The following is an 18,934-nucleotide window of genomic DNA, read 5'->3' on the forward strand; positions in this document are numbered from 1 at the left end:
TTTACCGTTCTGAAAATCTTAGGGCCCTTATGAATTGTGCTCAGTCTACTCTACCTGTGTTCTACAAAGGGAACAAAGCCTGGGTGACAGCACATCTGTTTACAACAAGGTTTGCTGAATATTTAAGCCCACTGTTGAGAACTTCTGCTCAGAAAAAAAGATTCCTTTCAAAATATGACTGCTCACTAACAATGTACCTAGTCACACAGCTCTGATGGAGATGTACAAGGAGATTAATGCTGTTTTCATGCCTGCTAACACAACATCTATTCTGCAGCCCATGGATCAAAGAGTAATTTTGACTTTCAAGTCTTACTACTTAAGAAGCACATTTCAAAGGCTACAGCTGCCATAGACAGTGATTCCTCCGAAGAATCTGGGCAAAGTCAATTGAAAACCTTCTTGGAAGAATTCACCATTCTAGATGCCAATAAGAATATTCATAATTCCTGGGAAAAGGTCAAAATAGCCACATTGATAGGAATTTGGAAGAAGTTGATTCCAACCCTCAAGGATGACTTGAGTGGTTCAATACTTGAATAGAGGAAATAACTGCAGCTGTGGTGGAAATAGCAAAAGAACTAGAATTAGAAGTGGAGCCTGAAGATGTGACTGAATTGCTGCATCTCATGATGGATTTTAAATGGATGAAGAGCTGTTTCTAATGGGTGAAGATCGTTGAAATGACAACAAAGGATTTAGAATATTACATACACTTACTTGATAAAGTAGCAGCAGGGTTTGAGAGGATTGACTCCAATTCTGAAAGAAATTCTATTGGGGGTAAAATGCTATCAAACAGCATTGTGTGCTACAGAGAAATCATTCATGAAAGGAAGAGTCAATTGATATAGCAAATTTTTTTGTTGTCTTATTTTTAAGAAGTTGCCACAGCCACCCACCCCAGCCTTCAGCAACCACCACATTGATCAATTAGCAGCCATCAATATTGAGGCAACACCCTCCACAGCAAAAAATCATGAATCACTGAAGGCTCAGATGATGATTAGCATTTTTCAACAATAAAATATTCTTTACACGTTTTAAAAGATATAATGCTATTTCACACTTAATAGATGACAGTATAGTGTACACATAACTTTTATATGATTTGGGAAACTAAAAATTTTGTGTGACTTGCTTTATTGTGATTTTCACTCTATTGTTCTGGTCTGGAACCAAATCTACAATATTTCCCAGGTATACCTGTATAAATAAATAATGCACTCCTTACCCCACCACATTTGAAACTGTCCAAACAGGTATTTTACCAAAATTTAAGTATTCTTTTATCTCTAGCTAAAAAAAAGTTATTTTGATCCTGAGCTGTGTTGTACTCTGCTCCTTGTGATTTTGCTTTTTATCCTAGTGTATTTTTTAATGTAAAAACCAAAGTTCTGTGATCCAGAGTGTAGTATTGGTTTTTAGAAATTGAGAACAGCTGTATAGTACAAGAATTGGTGAAATGTATGTGCTGTTGTATTTTTCTTCTGAGCTCATTTTAAGCCCCTGAAAGACTAATGCACACCTGACTATCAGTTAAACAAAAATTATCAAAAAACTTTATTCTGCAGCTAGTCATATATTGAGCTCAGGTTTAAAATTTCACTATTTCATATAACTTTATCTAAGAAAGAGATTGACTGTGGGCCATGGATGGGAAGTGATTCACATCAGGTTCCAGTAGGCTGGTAACTTGACTACTAGGCAGACAATCTATGTTGAAGCCAGTAAGTCTTTACAAAAAGTTGATCCAAATTTGAGTCTACTATAAAATATACAAACTGAAGTGAGAAAAAAAAATCTCCATTTTGGGATTCAGGGATGGGGAGGAGGACGTGTATACATAATTAACAATCTTTTATATTGATTCTCTGGACTCATTTTTTCCCTCCTCTTACAAAACCAAAGAATTATTCTACGACCTAGGATTGAGTTTCTGTAAATAATCATTTTACTGATAAATTATAAATAGTTTATGATGATTTTAAATTAAAACCAGAAGTTAAATTTGGAACATTGAAGAGATAAGTAATTTAACTGTCAAAAATATAGTGTCTTAAACTGCTATATCATATATCAAATCAAAAACTCTCCAGGGACTCTCTCTGGCTGTGATCAGAGCTATTCTTAGCAGAGCCCATGTCTTCTCTGGTAGTTAGGATCTATGAACTTTTGCTTTGGTAATTTTACAGTCATTGAAGCTGTTTATATTGAAACACTCACTCTGTCTCTCACATTAATAATTGTTAATGATACAATAGTTAAAAGTGGGAGCTCAAGTCCCTGGGCATTTGCTGATATTTTAATATAATCAAACAGTCCAGAGCATAGGTAATTGTATATCAGGGCCATTTACAATGATCACAGGGGACAAATAATTACCTCTGAAGGACTGGGAATAAGATTAAGTGTGTGAATAAATAAGTGTGCTAATGACTAATGGATGAATAAGCATTAATGAGGAAGGGTGTTAACCAAGCTCCATGAATTTACAGTATCAGTTCCTCTGTCCCTTTGAGAGACATGGTGGCATGGAAGAAACTGCATAACTGATCTTCCTTAATCTCAATTGCCACAGCTATCAAGTGGAGTTACTAAAGTCATTGTGTGGAACAAGTTATAAAAGGTGCAGTGTAGTAAGTGGTTGGTACAGAGTAGGTGCTCAGTAAATGATTTATATTATTTAAGAATTAGTATAATGGAGTGATTCAGTGTCCTTGCTTTACTACTAAATAAGGTCATTCATTTCTTAAGGTTCTTCTGTCATCTGTAGAATAGGAAAAATAACATCCAAATTGAAGACCTATTTGCAGAGTAAAATTAGTTAATGTATGTAACATTCTTAGCATATTAGCTGGCGTCTGGTTACCTCTAAATAATGGCAGCTTTAATTATAATCGTTAACGTAATAGCCATAACAGTGAATAGACATGTGCTTCAGTCTTGATATGCCTTCATTTTTTTATCTCTAGAATTAAATTTCCCTAGAGCAAAAGTGCTCTTTGTGTTTGGTGGCAACACTATGCAGAAAACTCTAGCCATTGTCACTATGCAGTAAAAGAGGAGCAAAGACTTTGGAAACTGGAAAGACTCCCCAATGGGAATTAAGCCCTTGTGTTTTATAGAAAAGATACTAAATAGGGATAATAAGCATTATTGTTTTCAAAGAAGTATATTGTTTCTTGTTTTTAATGTGTTTTGAGGCAAAGATGTCAAACTGTAAGTCCTGGAGACCTGGTAATATATTTTTTAAGAAAGATCTTACTATTTCTGGCAATTTCATCTTTTCTGTGACATAGTCATTGTTTTTAGAAAGTGGCATTAGTCTCCATTTAATTTATATACAAACTGGATTGGATGTGTGCTATGCCTACCATGATCCCAGAAGCGGTAGGTGTTAGCTGATTACCATCCTAATTTTTAGTGACCAGTTTTCCAAAATTCAAAACAAGACCTAGTAAAGAATATAAGAAGCATTAACAAATTAGCTTATTAGTCCCAAACCTTTCTGTGCATCCAAGAGAATACTTTCAAAATTATCTGTACTTACTTGAGTCTTCAAGGTAAAAAAAAATAAATAAAGCTTTAAGTCCTCAAACGTTAAGAGAAGCATTCTTTTCCATTCATGTCTTTATAATTTTATGCTTATTTGTATCCATTTAGAAGGCTAATTCATGCTAATACACCTACAGGGAAAATTCTTATCTGTGCATACTTTTATTTTCATTGCTAGAGCTTTCCAAATGTAACCAAACAGAAAAGTAAGATAACCCATTCATAGATAATATTCTTAATTTAGAGTTGTTACTCTTTGTGGTCTAACGTATACATTTACAACCTATTCATACTGAACATCAAAAAAGGAAAAAAAAATTGAGAGTGGAGTGGGACCAGTAACAACAATTATTGAAGGGAAATTTTTACTTTCTCAGACTTTCTGAGTGTTAGTTATCATCCTAAACTTTAAGTGGGCAACAAAATGTAAACTCTCTCCTAGATGAGAGAATGAGGTTCCTTTCCAAACTATGAACTCTTTCTGGGATCTGGGTCACTGTATATACTGTATACCTTCAGCAGTGGGATAAGTTGGTGTTTTTTTAACTAAGATTTTACAGGGAAAAGAATTTCCACAGACTATTCTGGTATTATGATCACTGTTAATGTGGTGATGAAAAGCATGTAAATGGACTGCAAGGAGAGGTTTTGTTTGAATTTCCCTATTGGGTTGTTAGAGGTAAGAAGTGTTTTGGATTATCAGCAACTTCCTATGCCTAATAGTTTGTGAAACAGCAGTGTGTTTGGTTTTGTTTTATTTCTAAGAGATTCTCTGAATGGAAATGTGAAATATAGGGAGTAAAGTTATGAAGGTCATTTCCTCCCTCCCTCCCTTCCTTCCTTCCTTCCTTCCTTCCTTCCTTCCTTCCTTCCTTCCTTCCTTCCTTCCTTCTTTTTAATGGAGGTACTGGGGATTGAATCCAGAACTCAACCATTGAGCTGTATCCTCCCCCCCCCATGCAGGTCATTTTCTTAGTTAATTGAGAGAACATTTAATCACTGTGTTTATTGGCCTGTCATTCTAACTGTGAAAATCTTGAGCATGGAAACTGGCTTATCTTTCAGGTCTCAGCTCAGCTCAAATTGAATTTCTACAGAGAAGGGTTCTCAGACTCTACCTCCACCTATATTTTCTCTCAAAATAATGCTTATGACAGTTTTTTAATTCTGTAGAATATAATTCATGAGTGTGGTTGCATTAACCTTTATAAACTTCTTTCTTCCTTCAAACTACTAAAAAGAATCCATAATTTTACATGCTCCTCAATCCTAGATCAACTCCTACATGTTTGTGATGAAATTTGCTGAAGGTTAACAGAATCTACACGATATGGAAGTAAGAGAGAGTGAAGGGAATGGGGATGGTGTGACGAAAGGAAGGAGGTTACAGAGCAGTTGCTATAAAGTAATAAAGTGTATCTTGATATTTGCCACTAAACATATGTATATATATGAATATGTTTATATCTATATTTATATGTTACTGTTATTTATTAGAACATTCTTTAACACTATATACAAAAATTATCTCAAAATGGATTAAAGACCTAAACGTAAGACTGGACACTATAAAACTAGAGGAAAACATAGGCAAAACACCCTTTGACGTAAACTACAGCTATATTTTTTTGGATCCATCTCTTAAAGCAAAGGAAACAAAAGCAAAAGTAAACAAATGGGAACTAATCTTTTCATAGTAAAGGAAACCATTGACAAAATGAGAAGACAACCTACTGGATGGGAGAAGATATTTGCAAATGATATAACCGATAAAGGATTAATAACCAAAATATATAAACAGCTCATACAACTCAACATCAAAAAAAAAAAAACCTAATTAACAAATGGGCAGAAGAATGAATAGACATATTTCCAAAGAGGAGATGCAGATGGCCAACAGGCACATGAAAAGATGCTCAACATCATTAATCATCAGGGAAATGCAAATTAAGACCACAATGAGGGATCACCTCACACCTGTCAGAATGGACATCATCAAAAAGACCACAAATAACAAATACTGCCAAGGATATGAAGAAAAGGGAACCCCTGTACACTGTTGGTGGGAATGTAAATTAGTGCAGCCACTGTGGAAAATAGTATGGAGGTTCCTCAAAAAACTAAAAGCAGAACTACCATATGACTCAGCAATTCCACTCCCAAGAGTATATCTGAAAAAAACAAAAACACTAATTTGGAAAGATACATGCACCCTAGTGTTCACAGCAGCATTATTTACAATAGCCAAGATACGGAAGCAACCTAAGTGTCCATCAACAGATGACTGGATAAAGAAGATGTGGTATATATATACAATGGAATACTACTTAGCCATAAAAAGAACAAAATTTTGCCATTTGCAGCAACATGGATGGACTTGGAGGGCATTATATGTAGTGAAATGAGTCAAACAGAGGAAGACAAATACTGTGTGATGTCACTTATATGTGGAATCTTAAAAATACAACAAACTAGTGAATATAACAAAAAAGAAACGGACTCACAGATACAGAGAACAAACTAGTGGTTATCAGTGGGGAGAGGGAAGGAGGAGGGGCAATATATGGGTAGAGGATTAAGAGGTACAAACTATTAGGTATAAAATAAGCTACATGGATATATTGTACAACATGAGTAATATAGTCAATGTTTTATAATAACTCTAAGTGGAGTATAATCTTTAAAAATTGAATCACTGTATTGTACATCTACAACTTACATAACATTGTACAGCAACTATATTTCAATAAAAATACTAAAAATACGGTTCAAATCTCATACCATAAAATATCCATATAAACTGGATAGGAATAGATTAGACTGAAAACTATTTCAAAAATTTACAAATTTTCTTTCTTTCAGGGTGTTTTATTGCTATCATATAACTTGGCTATAAGTAATAGCCCATAAGAGAACTTTGTATTTTTGGCAAGTCTTTGGCAAGATACTTTGATTCTTTTCAGATGATAATTTTCTGGAAAAATGCAACCATTCTAGCGAAAAGTAATATAAAAATAAGAAATAAGTGCAGATAATTACTTATATAATTCTAAATAGTCTACCAGGAAACAGAGTTAATGAACTTGGAGGAAAGCATTTTAGAGAGAGAGCTATTTAAACAATAGAAATAAAATATAAAATTAACCATAAAATCTCTGTATTTGAAAAGTATAAAAGTTTGAGTGGCTCAGGTTCCCTCATATAATACTTAAGGAATTTTCACTTATATGGAAATTAGATTGGATCTAACTGCTTAAGATGTATCTTTATTTTACAGGAAGATTTCCTAAAGTCAGACTACCTCCCTAACTCTGTTTCTAAATAATAAAAAGCATTACCAGTTACAGTATGAGCCCTGACTCAGACTTCAGGCAAAAATAGAAAGTAAAAGAAAATGAAGATCATGTTTAACATAATGCCGCCACTGGACCATTCATCAGTTCATCATTTTCTGGGCTGTTTTCTTTGGAAAGATCTGTCATACAGCTGGCTATTTTGTGAGACTGAAAGCACTGAGGAGGGCAGAAGTGTGTTCCAACAAGATGTAGACCGCTGATGATAGTTCAATTAATATTTTATATTTTCTTTATACTCTCAAATCTTTCATCAAAGGACAGATTTAGGAGAGTTCAAAGGATGATTTTGATTGTAATAACTATGAGAGGTAAAAACATTCATTGATCTTAGAGGAAAAATTAAGCTGTGCAAAACCAGTGTTTTTCTGAGTTAAATGTGAAGGCAGAGCAAGGGTTGATAGTTAATCTTTTGAACAGTTCATTAGTCAATACTGGGGTCTTAACTTCTAATTTCATAAGATAAATTATTTGTAAGAAGGGGTCTATCTAAAACTTCAGAAGTGTCTTCAAAATACTTTCTCTGAAGGCTCTATCAAGGCAGAAATTGTATGACATGACTCAGTAATAACTTATTATACTAAGTGAGAGGCTTTTGGCTAGCAAACCTAAGTTCGGTTACAAATCATGGTTCAAATGCCGTTTTGAAAGGGGAAGCATGTTGGACAAACTGCACAAGGTAGAGGCCCTGCTCAAAAGGAGAGTTCAGGAAGTGAAGCTGCTTCCGCATTCATAATGCTAATGAAAGGAAAATCCTAGGACTTGGTTTAGATAGATTAATGGGCTGCTATATTTTAAAACTGTTGACAGTTTATTTTGGCACTTCAAGAAGCACTATAGCATTCATGCACAGTAAATTATAAGTGATTAGTGATCATCCGATTTAGAATGAGCTAATGGTGTGTTTGTGTCAGAGAACTTAATTTATGCAATCATGTTCCTGACACTAAGCAAACATGCCAGGTTTGGGGAAGTATGAAATAGCCATACAAGAACCCAGGGGGTGAACATGGTGGTAATCAAGCCATAAAGACACTGACTACCTTTCATGTTGTAATTTGCATGAGTGTATTTGAGGTCAAAGAGCAGAAGCTGTTCTCCAGCATCTGTCACACAAACCCATGAATTTCGTTTTGTTTGTTTGTTTGTTTTTAGAACATAAAAAGTTCAAAAAGCATAACAGCTGGACTACAGTGTTTGCTGGGTTAAGCCTCTTCCTTACTCCATATTCTTCTGTATAGATTTGCAGGAGTCCTATTCTCATGTTTTGTGACTTCAATCTCTAGAAGATATTATAGGATAAAATTGGATCATTCTTTAGAAATAAATGTCTTGTAAGGCAATTATTTAATTCCAAACCACTATCACGCTACATTTAGCTTTCCCTCCCAAGGAAATGATATTCAGGAAATTGGCCATGGTCCTATTTCTGTAAGGCTAAGTCCTTTCTGTTTTATGAGGTAGACATTGTAGGAGTCTTCTCCCATTGTTCTTTGGATGCACAGCACAGATCCCCTTTTTGATTCACCTTTTCTGCTCCCTTGAAGGTTTCATTCTATGTAGCATTGGCATCAGATAGGATACTTCATTCAATCACTTACTTATTCAGTAATATTTACTCAATATGGACTATGTGCCGGACATTGCCATAGGCCTGTGCTTTCCAGTAGGGAAGCCATCACATGTGCCTACAGAGCTCTTGAAATATGAACAATCTGAATTGAGATATGCTCTAGGTACAAAATACACACTGGATTTTACAGATAACACATGAAAAGAAAGTAAAATAGTGTATTAAAATTTTTATATTGGTTATGATTTAACATGTAATCAATACAAACCTTGCTGAGAAACAATAAAAGCAGCAAATATTGTTTTACTTGGAAATAACTACAGAGCATGGATATTGAGGTTCTGAGTGTCTATTGGAGCTAGACTGTCATTGGCACAAGGTGAAAACCATAGAGTTCCCTCATGGCCAGAAACTTACCTAAATGCAGAGATCCTAAGAGAAAATATATTGATCCAAATATGTCCCCTTTAGTGGGTTGAATGGTGGCCCCCTCAAAAGATATGTCCCTATCTAAATCTCTGGAAGTTGTGAATACAACCTTATTTGCAATAAAAGTCTTTGCAGATGTAATCAAGGATATTTAGATGAGATCATCCTGATTATCTGAGTAAGCCCTAAATCCAGTAACAAGTGTCACTTAGAGATAAAGAGGAGAAGACAGAAATACAGAAGACAAGTCCATGTGAAGAAGGAAACAGAGTTTGGAGTGAGACAGCCACAAGCCAAGGACAGTGTGGAGCTACCAGGAGCTGGAGGAAGTGAGGGAGGATTCTCTCCTTACAGCCTTCAGAGGCAGAGCCCTCAGTGGCTCTGCTGACACTTTGATTTTGGACTTCTGACCTCCACAACTGTGAGGGAATAAATTTCTGTCTTGTGTCTGTGGTAATTTGTTAGGCAGTTGTAAAAAAACTAACACACTCTTGTTTCCCCCTAAATCACGTGGATTATATAAATCACTCCTATTTACCTTTTGAAAGTCTGAAAGAATTACTCTAATCTAAGGTCCTTCATATAGAAACAAAGATACTCCTTCCTATAAAAGGATGGTCATTTTGCACTTTATTCTGTAGTTCAATTGAACCCTTTACTCACGTTATTTCCCATGTTCTTATCCTTAGTCTGTGACAAACCCTGTCCAAAATCTTCTTAAACCCTACTCCAAGATGGAAATAACTCCTTCACACATTGCTCTACATGTCATTCCTATTTATTTCATTTATTCAACAGATATTTTTAGAGTCATATCTATATGATTATAAAATGCAATATTTTTCTTGGGATACATTGTGAACAAAGCAAAGATCTCTATTCTGCCAGATCTTAATTTCTTGTCGAGGCAGAGACAATATATAATAACTATAAATAATAGAGCATATAATAGACTAATAGGTGTTATGGAGCACAGGAAAAGTAGAGCAGCCTAAGTGAACTCTGGAGTACTAGGGGTGGGAAGCTGGTTGTAGTATTAATTAAGGTGGTCAGAGTGGGCCTCATTGAGAAGATGACATTTGAGCAGAGACTTGAAGGAGATGAGGTGCTAGCCAAGCAGGTTATCTTTGGGAAGAGCATTTCAGGTAGAACAACTACAGGTGCGAGCTACTGGTGTGTGTGAGACGCCAAAGTTACAGCAGCAGAGTGAGCAAGGGACAAAATGGTAGGAGAAGAGGTTCAGTGGGTAGCATGTAGGACTCATTAGGCCATTGTAAGGATTTGGTATTTCTTTTGGGTAAAAGAGGGAACACTTTAGAGGGTTTTGAGCAGGGGAAAAATATTCTGACTTAAATTTTAAGTCCTTTTGACTATGGTGTTGCGAATGGGCTCTTGAGGTGGTGGGGGTAGGAGCAAAGATAGAAACAGAGACCTGTTAAAAAGATGTTGTAATTTAGAAATAATGTTGACTCAGATCTAGGAGGTCAGTGGAGGTGATGAGAAGAAGTGGTATTATGTATGTAATTTGAATGTATAGTCAGCAAGAATTTTGATAGATTAGATGTAGGGTATGAAAGAGTGAGAGAAATCAAGGTTGAGTCCATAAATTTGGCTGGAACATCTGGAAGAATGGAGATGCTTTCAATAAAATAGGAAAAACTGTAGGGAGAGTAAATTTTTTGGGGTGTATGTTATTATTCATTTCCAAGTGAATTTTCTCATTATAATATAATTAGCCTGAGCTAGTGGCTCCATCAGCAAGGAAGTTAGGAGTGATGCATGCACAGTTCAGTCCCCATTGGACTCTAGGGTGTTCTTGGCTCACTTCATTATTGTAATGGCAACGATCCAACTTTCTTGTAGTTGACCTCTTATGAGTCTGACTCTGTGAAATCCTGAGGACCTGTATATGGTCTCTTGGAATTACTGATTTCATACTTAGAACTTCTCCTAACTGATCTTCATTCCTTTCCTTCTCTAACATGATAGACTCTCTTTTTTAATTCATGATAGCTGCATTACATATTTTTTTCTGAATAGCATCCCAATTTGCTTTCAAGGAATCCTCTCACCTATTTTTTCCCCACATTATTGATTATCATCTTAGTGAAAGTTAGAACCTGCTGCTTCAGCCTCCCATTCATTCTCTGATCCTACAATATCCTTCCAATAAATTTCCTTTCCTTAAAACAGTCAAAGTTGGTTTTCATGATTACAATGAAGAAAACTGGCAGATACATAAATCTTTATTTAAATGAGAGAAGGGATAAAATTTATTTTTTTAACATTAAAATTCCATATTACAAAGGTTGCTGGATACTCATTTCAGAAAAGTAATTTATATATCTTATGCAGTTTTATGTGCAACAATCCTCATGAATTTTAATCCTATAACATCGTCAACAAATTTATAGTTCAATGTGATGGCCCCTAGTGAGATCCCTAAGCCGAGTTTTCTTTGCTCAGACTATTTAAACTCAATTGGGTTCATGAGATTAGTTGTCTCCATAAAGACAGGTCTGAAGGGGATTTTGTGTGGAATCATAATTCAATCACCATTGGCATATGTTCAGTCATTTCATATCCTTCAACTTTGTCTCTGAGCTGATGATTTATTCTTCTTTTCATCTTAACATAGGTTTATTTTTAGTGCTTTCTTCAGCCCTTCAAATTGTTCAATACGGCGAATACAGCAATACAGTCAACCCTAAGGAGACAATGTTGCTATTTATTTCTTTTCTTTTAGATCCTGAGTCTACTTATTTTTTAGATCCTGAGTTTAAAGCTGAGTCATTATGATTATCTTCCGGGTCCAATGGATCACTTTTATTAAAAAAATTTTTAGGTCATTTAACAAAGAAATTGTAGAAGTAAGAATAAGGTAGATAGTGAAAAGTAGTGATATTAAAATTTTAATAAAAATTTAAACATCACTTTCATTGTCAAATACAGTATTTTTGAAAACTCTAGTGACTTAATTTTGTTGAAGAGAGAATTGCTATCTTCCTTCCTCCATAATTACAGAACATTTTTATTTTTAGCTTTATAAACACCAATTAGGATGATTATCTCAATGAATTTTTAAATTTATACTTTATATATTTCCTTCCAATTATCTTTGTATGCAGAGCTTCTCTAGTATTTTTTCATTTATGAATCATAAAATGAATTTTAGTGCATGAACATCCCCAAATGAGAAAACTTGTATCTTTAGAATAACAGTATGGTCTAGGTTCTTGTTGTGAATTATGGCAATTATTGTCTTTCCTGTTAAGTGATTAGCTGGATAAGAATATCATATTTTCTGATTGTCAAGCACTGTTCTAAGCATTTTATATGTATTGTGATTTAATCATTTAATCTTCACAGCAACTGTATGGAGTAGGCACTATCAGTATCCCATTTTATGAAGGAGTAGACTGAGGTACATAGAAGAGCAGTAACTTGTTCAAGATCCCCATAATTAGTGAGTGGCAGAGCCAGATTCATACCCAGGCAATCTTCTCTTAAGCACTACCCTCAGTCTCTATAAGAATAAACAGCCTAAACATACGCCCACAGATCTTGTAACATTCTGGAAACAGCAGTATTCAAAATGTAGGACAAGCCTTTAGAGAGGGCTGTGCAGAGCTTCCCAACCATGTGCATCACAAGCGGTTAACAGGTCTCTTAGTACAGTGATTCTGTCAGTCTACGGGCAGGCTTCTCTTGGCCCATGAGTGGATACCTCAATTTACCCATGCGTGCTGCGTTATTTTCTGTGTAATATGACATGAAAATGGTCAAGAACTACTAGTTTTTCTGTACTAGTATCAACTACTAGTATATCATCAGGGCCCATTGGACCCAATATTAGTTTTCAAGTTTCTTTTTTTGGTCACAGTATTTGTAAATATTGATATTTCATGAATTTTATCCTTTCTTATAGACCTTCCACAGAACAAAGAGAAATGCTAACAAAACGAGGGAGGCTGAATGTATGAAAGAGAGAAGAGTCAAAGATCAGATTCACTCATAGGGTAGGAAGTGAGGGCTGAAGGGGGTTCACATGGAGGCATTACTTTGGATTAATGCGTTGACTTATTCATTCAACAAATATTTATTGATCACCTACTATTTACTGGGCCCTTGTCAGAGTCATGATAACACAGTGAATATTATAGACATGGGTCCCAATCTTCATGAAGCTTAGAGTGTAGCAGCAAATATGGAAATGAAACCAGTAATTACAAGCGTGATAAATGTTATGAAAAGAAAAACATGTTTCTGGAGCTCCTTCCCTAAATCCGTCTACTCTGCTTTAAGCATCTGTGAACCCTAGGGCTTTCTCCTGTGTCCTCTTACCTTTCCATTCAAAACCTCTCTTAGGAATCTCATCTAAATCCAAGTCACTCAGCCACTATACATGTTTGCTAAATATGCATCTCTTGCTCTGTTTCTCTCCTGAGATTTAGACTGATATATTCAGCTGCCTGTTTTGACTTTACCCACTGAGGTCTAGTCAGCATTTCAAACTCAACTTGACTGAAAATGAACTCATTTTTTCCTCAAAAGCTGTTTCTCCAAATATACTCCCGATGTTAATGAATGGAAGCGTGATCCACCCATTTCCCAAGTAAAAAGCCTAGAAGTTTCTAAAGACACCTCCATCTTCTTCAGCTCCAATCTCTGATGACCATAGTTCCATCAATTGATTGTTTCCTTTTTCTCTGTCTTATTTTAGGCCATCATTGGTTTTTACCTGTATCACTGCATTTACATTTTGTGCTAAATTACACAGGCAAATGGTAGAGTTCCTGATTTACTTACGTGTTTTTAGTTTTATCACTTTTGATCAGAGACTCAACTTTGCTACTCCTGGTTTTTGAGATTTTCTAAGGTTTTCTCTGTGGCATAATATATATATATAGATAATTTTTGACAGTGTGCTACTAACATTGAAAAAGTCAACCTTTGGTTTTAGATTATAAAGTAGGATACCTATCACTTAAATAACAATTATGTTACCTTAATAATTATGTTATTTAGATCATTCCTATCTATACTTATTTTTTTTGTCCACTTGATCCTCTATGGACAGAGAAAGGTGAAATAAAATGTTGACTATTAATAATTAGCCTATTGTCCTTGTATTGTTTGTATTTTGTCTTTTTTTGGAGGGAGAGTAATTAGATTTTATTTATTGATTGATTTTCTTAATGGAGATACTGGGAATTGAACCCAGCACCTTGTGCATACTAAGCACACACTCTACCACTGAGCTATACCCTCCCCCTTATAATTGTATTTTGCATATGAGTCTCAATGTTTATTCAAAGTTTCCTTGTGATTCAAGTTGTTTCTGTGATTTCTTTCTGTCTTTTTTTTTCTTTCCAGCCAACAAATATCAGCTTCTGCAAGACTACTTGCCATGTGTAATCCACCTGTTTGACTCTTGTTTCACCAGCAGATCATTCCTGGGAGAGCAGAGTTTTTGTGTGACTTCTTGTTTCTTTTGGGTCCAAGGGAAATCCTTCTGCCAGTCCATGCACACACCTGACATTGTTGCAAATAAGGTCTTGTTAGTATTCCCCTTAGGGAGTATCACCTATTTTTGGAGAATATCACTCTATGGGCTTGTTTGAGGTGCAGCTGCAGACATCTGCCTCCCCTGGAGTGTCCCTCACTATGACACCCACTGCATCTGGGAGCCTTTGTCTTATACTGTGGTCAAAGTTATACAGTTTTGTTCAAATGGTGTTAGTGTGTCTCTTTATCTTTTTGGTTCAGGAACAATTTTTGGAAGGAGAAAAGAGTGGCATCTTTTCTATTTCACTATTTAAACCCCCAAATACTATTGCCATCAAGCTGGCTTCTCAGTCTACAGACTTGTTCTTCTCCAGTTTAACCTGGAAAGTGCTTTCAGAATATGCTTTCTCAGTGAAAGATCTGATCAGGTCATGTGCTTGCTTAAGGCCCTTCAGTGACTCCCTACCACCTGCAAGTTACAATTCAAACTCCTTAGCATGACAAAGGATATTCTTTATGATCTGGCTTATCAAAATCTGTAGCCTGATTTCCTCCATCCCTTCCTCCTTCACAGCACACACATCATACTGAACAGTGTGCAGTTTCCCAATTGCCCCATGCTCTTTTTGCGTCCATGCCTTTGTAGGTTCTAATTGCTTGACTAAGAATGGAAGCTTATATTCAGACCCAGCTGAAGCATTGCATTCCTTGGTCTCTTCCTCATTGTACAAGCCTTCACTGTGTGCTCTGATAGTATCCATGTCCAAATGCCACTTTACTCCTTTATTTATTGAACTTTTATTATGTACCAGGTTGTAGTAAAGTCTTAGGTGTAGAGTAGTGAACAAAATAGACAAAAGTCCGGCCCTCATATTTTATAACACTATAATATACTGTGAATGTTGCATTATCATTTTCTGCACTAGTATGTTAAATCCTTGAGTACAGGGGTTGCATTTTTAATCTTTTTGTCCAAAGTGCATGGATCCTCAACAGCTGTTTACCAAATGAGCAAATAATTATAAAGTTCCTCAAGTAGTTTGTAGTAATCCAGGTGAGAGAATATTGGTTCCTGATCCAAAGCAAGGGAAAAAATGTGCACATTTTCACATTTCTGAGGTATAAGGATTAAATTTTCTTGATGGAAGGGTTTTAGCATAACTGAGCTTTCTACATTGGGCTACTAATTGAGGGAACACAGTAGGGTGAACAAGCTGGGAGTTGAGTTTAGTTCTGAACTCTGCAGCACATTCTGAACTTTCAGCTGAAGCATCATAATAGAGCACATGCTATATTCCAAAAGGGGTGCTAAAACTTCAAAGATATGAAAAGATTCAGAGAGTGAAAACAAAGATTTTTTTACAAGAAATCTTGGGGGAAAAGCTGTGATATGTCTCCCCTCTTTGCTGGTGGTTGGGATGGGAGCTACTTGTAAACTCAATATACAGAGAGGAACTTCACTGGACCACATGGTAAGTTTTCTATATGTGCCCTGGAAATGAGGGACATAGAGACTTGTTGATTGACATGAACTTGAGAAAGTCACTTGAGAAAGCAGCCAGCCAGACAGCTGCATTTGGGCAGCTGCTTGCCCCTCTGATGGAGGGTCAAAGCTGTTCCAGGGACCTTAACATGTGGAAGCTTTGGTAGGAAAAGGCATCCTTGGGTGTTTTGGAAAGCAATCCTGACCAAGAGAGCAGGCCCTTGGGCTAATGGGTACCTAGTAAGAGGCTGTAGAGACTGAAGCCCAGGACATGGCAGGGTCAGCCATAGGAAGGACAGGCATTGCCTATCTTTATGGGAGTTACAGTTTGCAAGACCCTACAGGGGTATCTTGGAAGAACCCAGCAAAGTATATGTGAGAGACAGAACCAGCTGTAAGCATCTGCCAGGCCCAGCAGTTAAGAAGGCACCTTTTACAGTGACAGATACCATCATGTTTCTTATCCGTCTTATCTCTCCTCTTTCTCCTGCCAGGATATCCTGGGCAGGGAAAGGACAGAAAAGCCTGGACCTGTTTTCCTAGGGCAAAAAACTAATTTACAGCAGTCCCCAGGGAGGGGGAAGAGGAAGCGTTTTAAAGTGACATCAAATTTGGAGTTGTGAATTCGACTGGTCTGAGATTCTAAATTTCTGAATCTTGATCATGTGATCCAAAAAATCTTGAGGAACTGAAGCTTCCATCAGAGGCAGGGTAAAGACTGTCACCACCCACAGAGAAGGTTTAAAGAGTCGAGGGATACCAACATAAAGCTGTCATAGGATAGTACCCTCGGAGGTCTCCTTGTCCAATGTACCAACTATATACACATTTAGGAGCTGTTAGCTTACAGATCGTAGTTAAAATAATAGAATGAGATTGCCAGCAATGGATTGTTGGATAAGGTGACAAGAAGGTTTTGTTTAGAACCCTGAGGGATTAGAAGGATGGAAAGAGGGAGAGAAATGGAGAGAGTAAGAAGGCATTGCCAAAGAAGTGGGAGAAGGCAAAAAGAGAGTGACATCATGGTAACAGGAAACCTGGAAGATCCAGGTTCTGAGAGGCCTGAAGCTTATTCAATTATTAATACAAATTAGGTGTAAAGTATATATTTATTTATATAGAGAAAATAAATACAAAAACATCATAAAATTCAGAAAAAAAGAATATGACACTTTTATTAGTAAATAACACCTCTAGGTAGTATTTTCCTTATGTGTTTTGACTGTGTATTATTTGATTGCCTCCTCTCTCTAGAAAGACAAGAGAATAATTCAGCCTTTCCTATAGGATGGCTGATAAAAGTTCAATTTTTATTATCAATGATTTATTATTAACATACTTACTATTAGAGATATTTATTATTAATTTCAGCTTTATTATGCATTATTGGTAACGGCAAATAAATGTTTAGGATTATTATCAAATTTGGGAAAAATTCTATAAAATTTCTTTCACTTGTGAACACTAAGATTTCAAGTCATTTAAAGTTTTCCCACAGTTACTGTGGCAATTTTAATACATGGTCATAAGTTCTTTGACTCATCTTCCACTTAGAGATAGATTTATATATCCCTTCGTTGTGAATCAGGGTGGGCTTGTGTCTGTTTTATTCAATAGAGTACAGTGGAAATGAAGCTATGTCACGTCTGAGGCTGGATTAAGAAAGATCAGACCTTCCAGCCTGGTTACAGGAATACTTGATGCTAAATTCCTGTGCCTCAATGTTAGGAGTCTGATTACACAGAGGCCACAGTGTCCTGGGGGAAGCTCAAGGCACGTGGTAAAACCATGTGTAGGCTCTTTGATTGACAATCTCAGATGAGTCCAGTCTTCAAATCATCCCATCCTAGATGCTAGACATATGAATAAAGGAGCCTCCAGATAATTCTAGCCCCTGCCATTTAAATCTTTCCATCTGAGCCCCCAGGCATAGTGGAGCAGAGATAAGCCATCTTTGCTGCACAAGTCCATTTTCCTAATCCACATTAAAAAATGATTTTTCACTAGTACATTTTTTTAACTTTAATTTTTAATTGAAGTATAGTCAGTTTACAATGTTGTGTCAATTCCTGGTGTACAGCACAGTAGTTCAGTCATACATATACATACATATTCTTTTCATTATAGGTTACTACAAGACATTGAATATAGTTCCCTGTGCTATACAATATAAACTTGTTGTTTACACTAACATGTTTTAAGATGGTATGTTACACATCAATAGATAACATAAAGAAATACTAATCTTTAAACTACCTGGATTAGCATATTAACCTATTGGTTGTCAATGTTTTCCTCATTTTAGTGACATATTATTTATGGTTGTTTTCATTGTAATTAATTTTTCCTGTCAAATCAGCAGGAAATTAATAAAAATGAGTACTGATGTGATTGAACAAGGCCATTTCAGGCTGGATTAAGAACATGAGCAAAGATGTGGTCTAGAAAAGATAGGGGATGGATTTGGACAGAGTATAGTGAACACACAGGGTGGCAGCGGGTGATATAACTGGAAAATTGTGTTAAAGCCTGGAAAGAGGGGGGAGTTAGGGTGGATAGAGACAAGAGAGACAGTAGTATTAATTGATATCAGATAACTAGCTTTTTCAAGTAGGAAAAAATATGAGCATATGAACGCATTACCAACGCCCCTCCCAGCATATTGATCGTCTATATGGGAAGGGCCTTGAAGTTTAGACTTCATTATCTTTGATAAATCTACCTGTGCTAATGGAGATATGTATTTTTAGAACTGGATGGTGTCCAAATTATGAGAGGGGTCAGGTAACATGAAGGCTGAAAACCAGTCACTGGTTTTCAACAATTGAGAGTTCATTACTGAAATATGAAGGTGTACTCTGTGAAAATTAGTTGGGGTGTAAGCATGGAAATCTCACTGGTCTTCATACTGGTGAAGATTCAAAAGTGGAGCGTTCAGCTGGATGAAATCCTGGAGACATCCTTCTAGACCTGGGGTTAAATTTCTTTTTTCTGGTTCATTTCCCATAAGAAATTCTCCTTAAATGATCC

At 36.1% G+C, this 18,934-nt stretch overlaps 1 non-coding gene across 1 annotated transcript; it reads right to left on the reverse strand.

Annotated features, from left to right (window-relative positions):
- Window positions 1–14,112: 14,112 nt before the first annotated feature.
- On the reverse strand, window positions 14,113–14,185 carry TRNAT-AGU (transfer RNA threonine (anticodon AGU)). Its single transcript has one exon. It is a non-coding gene; the product is annotated as a tRNA-Thr (tRNA).
- Window positions 14,186–18,934: the final 4,749 nt, after the last annotated feature.

Source organism: Camelus bactrianus, chromosome 2 (genome assembly GCF_048773025.1).
Source record: "Camelus bactrianus isolate YW-2024 breed Bactrian camel chromosome 2, ASM4877302v1, whole genome shotgun sequence".
NCBI lineage: Eukaryota > Metazoa > Chordata > Mammalia > Artiodactyla > Camelidae > Camelus > Camelus bactrianus.